Source organism: Zeugodacus cucurbitae, chromosome Y (assembly GCF_028554725.1).
Source record: "Zeugodacus cucurbitae isolate PBARC_wt_2022May chromosome Y, idZeuCucr1.2, whole genome shotgun sequence".
Classification (NCBI taxonomy): domain Eukaryota; kingdom Metazoa; phylum Arthropoda; class Insecta; order Diptera; family Tephritidae; genus Zeugodacus; species Zeugodacus cucurbitae.
This window is the reverse complement of record NC_071673.1, coordinates 8,038,306-8,044,404: the sequence shown is the minus strand read 5'-3', so window position 1 is coordinate 8,044,404 and position 6,099 is coordinate 8,038,306.

Here is a 6,099-nt window from a genome sequence, read left to right as displayed (position 1 = left end):
CGGAAGCATACATACTTGGCACAGATGGCGGGCGTACACTCCTGTGTTGTGTATGTAAGTGCGAGGCAACTCAGGCAATGGCCATGGGCCTGGGCGACCCGCTGAGGTTGCGGAGGTGGCATCCCCTTAAAGATGCGACAGTGGGACAAGCGGTGCGGGCAACAGCAGAGAGGACAGCGTATGCGTGGTGCTTCATTCGGTTGAGCTGCCGTAGTGGGGCGTGCTGTATTTCTTGGAACGATTGGCTGCGGTGTCGTGCTGCTTCGGGGAGCTGGAGTAGGATCAGTGCGTGGCACAGTGATTGCCGAACGAATAATTGGCATTGGTACTGCAGGCATATCGGCGTCCATATCAATCTGTATGGAAGAGAGTTATTAATATTATAAATTTCTGGCATGCATATGAATGCGTCGGAATGTGGCATGGATGGGTCGTCATATGGATCGATCACTTATGGTACTTTGCTGGTGTAGGCAGATTTTCAGTCGGTTTTTCTTCGGTTTTTATACTCTCGCAACCTGTTGCACAGAGTATCATAGTTTTGTTCACATAACGGTTGTTTGTGTCACCAAGAAATATAAGAGTTAGGTATGGGGTTATATATACATAAATGATCAGGATGACGAGTAGATTTGAAATCCGGATGTCTGTCCGTCCGTCTGTCCGTCTGTCCGTCTGTCCGTGCAAGCGATAACTTGAGTAAAAATTAAGATATCTTAATGAAACTTGGAACACATGTTCCTTGGCACCCTGAGGAGGTTGCTTTCGAAAATGGGCAAAATCGGTTCACTGCCACGCCCACAAAATGGAGGAAACCGAAAACTTATACAGTGTCATAACTAAGCCATAAATAAAGTTATGAAAATGAAATTTGGAACATAGGATCCCATTAGGGAGGGGCACATTTGGATGTAATTTTTTTGGAAAAGTGGGCGTGACCCCGCCCTCAAATAAGTTTTTTTGTATATAACTCGCAAACCAATAAAGCTATATAAGCCAAACTTTCTGCAGTCGTTTCTTTTAGCCATTTCCTTATACAGTCCAAAAATGAAAGAAATCGGATAATAACCACGCCCACCTCCCATACAAAGGTTAGGTTGAAAATTACTAAAAGTGGGTTAACTCCCTAACGAAAAACGTCAGAAACACCAAATTTTACATAAGAAATGGCAGAAGAAAGCTGCACTGAGATTTTTCTACAAAATGGAAAATGGGCGTGGCGTCGCCCACTTATGGGTCAAAAACCATATCTCAAGAACTATTCGACCGATTTCAATGAAATTCGGTATATAACACTTTCTTGACACCCTGATGGCACGAATATGGGCGAAATCGGTTCACAACTACGTCTACTTCCCATATAACCCAATTTTGAATTCCATCTGATTCGTTCACTTTATAATGTATTCATAAGGAACCAATGAAGCTAGCGGAATAAAACTTTACACAAATACTGTATTTGAGTTGTGACATCACTTGTGGAAATATTGTCAAAATCGGACCATGACTTTTCAAGGCCCCTGATATCAAACATGAAGAACTCAGTGCCTAAGGTTAATTTTTCACCGAAAATATAGGTAAATCCCTCAGATATTTTAATGTAATTCATTCCCTATGAATTTTTTTTTCTTATAACAGTTTCTCTCTGTACCTGAAATGGTAAAAATCGGGTCATAACTTCCCCCAGATCCTATATACCTATTTCTAAGTAATATTAAATTAAGTGATCGTATAATCTTCGATATATTGTATCTTGGTAGTGAAAACGAGTGAAATCGGTTTAGGAATTACGTCAGTCCCCATATACTATTTACGATGATTTTCGTTATTCTATTGAACTTTATGCCGAATATATGGGTCGAATTGTGTTGTCTTTATAAAATTACATCAATAAATTGCGAGAGTATAAAATGTTCGGTTACACCCGAACTTAGCCCTTCCTTACTTGTTTTTTTTTAGTTTTGTGCGGTTTATTTGCTGCGGTTTTACGTTTTGGTGTTATCGGCGGTCGGCAAAAAGCATAGTTTAATGAGCGGTCTCGTTAGTATTCCAGTTTGTGTACGCAGATCGACTACGCGAATATGACCGTCAGAGCCGTAGTGAAGCTTCTCTATGCGACCAATCCGCCATTCTGTGGGGGGAAGACAATCATCATTGATCAAGACACAATCTCCAAGCTGAGGCGCCTTTTGTGGCGTTTTCCACCGGTACCTTCTGTGGAGATCCTTTAAATAATCTTCTTTCCACTTCGACTTAATTCATGATGGAGAATTTTGATTCTTTCCCATCTGTTTAATAAGGAGAGTGTCTCCACGCCTGGCTCAGGTATGGTCAGGATGGGCGCTCCTTTAAGAAAATGCCCAGGAGTGAGGGCAGGAAAGTCTGAGGCATCTTGCGAGAGTGCAGCGAGAGTCCGCTCATGATTTTTTAGGGGAAGCCACGTCGTCCGACGAAGCGAGCAAATGCCGCGAGAAAAGCGTCCGTCGTCAGATTAGTACATAGCTCAAGGTGGACTGCTTTTGTCGTGAAACAGACAAAGACAGCCACATAGCCTTTCATGAGTGTGGGTGATCGTAGCATGGACGCCTTTATCTGAAAAGGCCCAGCAAAATCCACACCGGTAGTGGTGAAAGGCAGAGCGAAATTGCAGCGTGCAGGTGGAAGTGCTGCCATAATTTGCGTTCGCATCGCATAGTGCAGATCTTGCACATGAAAATGCACTTCTCTATTTGGGGCTTAAGTCGGGGTATGTAGAATTCTTGGCGAACCATATGCTGCATGAGGCGATGTTCAGCGTGCAGCATGAGTATATGAATATATGCGATGAATAAGGTATCAAATGGAGACTTTTCTGGTATAATTATAGGATGGCGTTCATTATAAGTCAGACTTGAATTAGCAAGCCGACCATTCGCATGAAGCAGACCTTTCGTATCTAGAAAGGGGTTTAGAACTAAAAGTGAGCTCCTTTAATCAATCGGCTTCGATTCTTTTAGCAAGGGTATGTCGCGGCTGAAGTAGCGCGTTTGTGTAGATGTGATAAGAACGACCTTTGCCTTTTGTAGGTTTTTGTACGTCAATGTATCGCATAAGGGATAAGTTAATCCTTTGACTTTCAATTTGAGGCGCTCTATGAATTTGAGCATATAGGCGACTACTCTGAGTGCCCGGGGGAACGATGAAAACCGTTGAAGGATGTCAGTATCATCCAGTGTTGCAAGATAAGTGTCGATTTTTCGACTTTCATGGGCGATTGTGGCCAAGAATCGGGAGATTCTGTTAACTATCTGGGACCATTCCACCATAGGGAGATGCAGAGGTTTGCATCCTCTTGTATCTAGATCAACAGGGTTGTCAGCACTGGCTACGTGTCGCCAAGTGGCTGATCCCACTAGGTCAAGTATTCGAGACGTTCTGTTAGAAATATACGTTTTCCACACATGTGGTGGTTTTTCTAACCATGCTAGAACTATTTCGGAATCAGACCAAAGATATAATTTGTATCTTGCCATGTTTAAATGGGTCTGCACCATGGATACTAGCTTGGCTAGTAGCAGTGCGCAGCAGAGTTCAAGCCGTGGTAGACTTAGCGTTTTTAAAGGAGCAACTTTCGCCTTTGCTACTAGTAGGTGACTTGTTGCTATATCGCTTTGTGTGCGCACATAGACAGAATGCCTTCTCAGAGGTGTCACAAAAGCGTGTAGTTCTACTTTGTATTCGAGGGGATAGTTTACCCACCGAGGAATTTGTATCTGAGAAATGTCGTTCAGATTAGTAGCAAACTGGGACCATTTCTCTAAATGAAGAGGCTTTACTTGTTCGTCCCAGTCAGTTCCGTCTAGCCATAATTCTTGGATCAGGATTTTCGCTTGTATCATAATTGGCGAAAGCCATCCTGCGGGGTTTTCCCACAGAAGATAAAATTTGTCTCTTTGTTATGGCCGATAATGCGAAAATTGACTCTGTAGTATATGAAAACTGGTCAGATATCGCATTCCATTGGATGCCTAGTGTTTTGGTTGTACTTTCCTTTTCGAATACAAGGAAATTAGTATCCAACAAATGATCTTTTGGAATATTTTTTAAGATATTTGGGTGATTGGCTGTAATATTTTTTAACGGAAATCCTGCGGTGTTGAGGGCATTTATTACCTGTGATAAGAACTCGTATGCTAATGGAAGACTGTGGCTTCCAGACAGGATATGGTCTACATATGTTTGTATTTTTAACACTTGTGTTGCCAGAGGGAATTCTGACTTTGTGTCTTCTGTCAGTTCGTGGAGAGTACGAATGGCTAAGTATGGAGCACAGTTTACGCCAAAGGTGACTGTTTTTAATTTGAAGTCTCGTAGTGGACTATTGTCAGATTTCCGAAAAATAATTCGCTGAAAATATTGATAATCTTTATGTACGGCTATTTGTCGATACATTTTTTTGACATCCCCATTGAATACGTATTTGAATATACGCCAATTTAGTATGAGGAGCATTAAATCTGGTTGGAGTGTAGGTCCCGTAAATAAAATATCATTCAATTCCCCGAGTTAGTGTATCTCGATGCATTAAATACAGCTCTAACTTTTGTTGTTTTTTTATCAGGCTTTACTACTGCGTGATTTGGCAAGTAGAATGAGTGATATTTGCCTTTTATGATTTTTTCGCATGGGCTTATTTCCTCCATGTGATCTAAATGGAGGTATTATTCTAAGACATTATCTCTTGTTTGAGTTCACCTTTTCTAAGTAGGTTTTTTTCCAAACTGCTGTATTGTTTTAGTGGTAGTCGTACGACATACCGACCATTATCTGATCGAGTAGTTGTGGCTTTTGTAAAAGTCTTCACAATACTGATCTTCTAGTGTTGTAACCGAAATGGGGGAGAGCTCTTCTAACTCCCAAAATTTCCTTAATTGTGAATTAAGACATTCGTTGGATATTTCTTCAACTTCAGTTGTCATGGTGGAAAGGGTGTTTGAGATTTTTTCAACACCTTCTAGTATAATTTGTGGTATAAGGTCACTGCCTAGTTGAATGTCTATCTGAGCTGGGGCGTTGCAGTTGGGATCTGCTAGACTTAGGTGTGAAACCTTATCCCAATGCTTGCTATTTATTTGATAGCTTGGAAGCATGTTTGTTAGTTGTGGTAAGACTAAAGCTTCTGCTAGAATGCGCTTATTTGATCGTATGATATTTCCCTTGTGTATTCGGCACTGTTAGTTAAATCTGAGTTAGTAGTATTAGCTGGCATCGGCAGCCCAAAATCCTTGATCGATTTACCCGAAAGTAATTGCAGTACTTTATTCAATTCAAATAATGCTTCGTCAAATATGTGTTGATCATATCATCTGAGTTTAACTCTCGCCGTCGTCGATTCAAAATATCACTGGCCATGTTTTCTTGAAATTTAGTGCATAGATTAACAGAATCAGTTACTTGACAAAACGCTACTATGACAGCAAATAAATATCTTAATGATGTAGCTGAACTACAAACAGCTACTTCTGATAATGTATTTTCCAAGTGAGAATCATCTTCCAAGATCCCCATAGTTTTGAATGCTGCTTGTATTGTAAAGTATTGTAAACAACACCTTGTACAGTCCTTAGGCGTGCAAAGGTTGTCGGGCCTTTTAAAATATGCAGTAACATTCTCAGATAAAAGCATTAACTGTTGTTGGGATGAATCGTGTAGACTCTCCCAAGAGCATCCGTTTTTCTTACTCCGGGAAAACCATCAACCGCATTACCTTGTTTTCGCCGTTGAAAAGTTTTAGAAATCTGGTTCCATGTATAGTAACTTGGAACTCTGTCATATGTCAATGTTTTCGCGAAATCATCTTGAGCACATAACTTGAAAAATGCTGTCAATGTTGTATCCCGCGGATTACTAACAACTTCTTGTATATTGTTCTCCATGAAATATACCCTTTGTCCATTTTCTAAATGAACTGCAAGGTGGACAATTGTGGGAGCCCGGTCGTGCACTTCGAATGATAATATCCTCCATACAGCTTCAGAGCTGCAGAAGTAACGTCCAGACTGATATTTTTCCACTTCATTTGGTGATTGTATGCTGAAAGTGGCTTGATCACTACCTTTA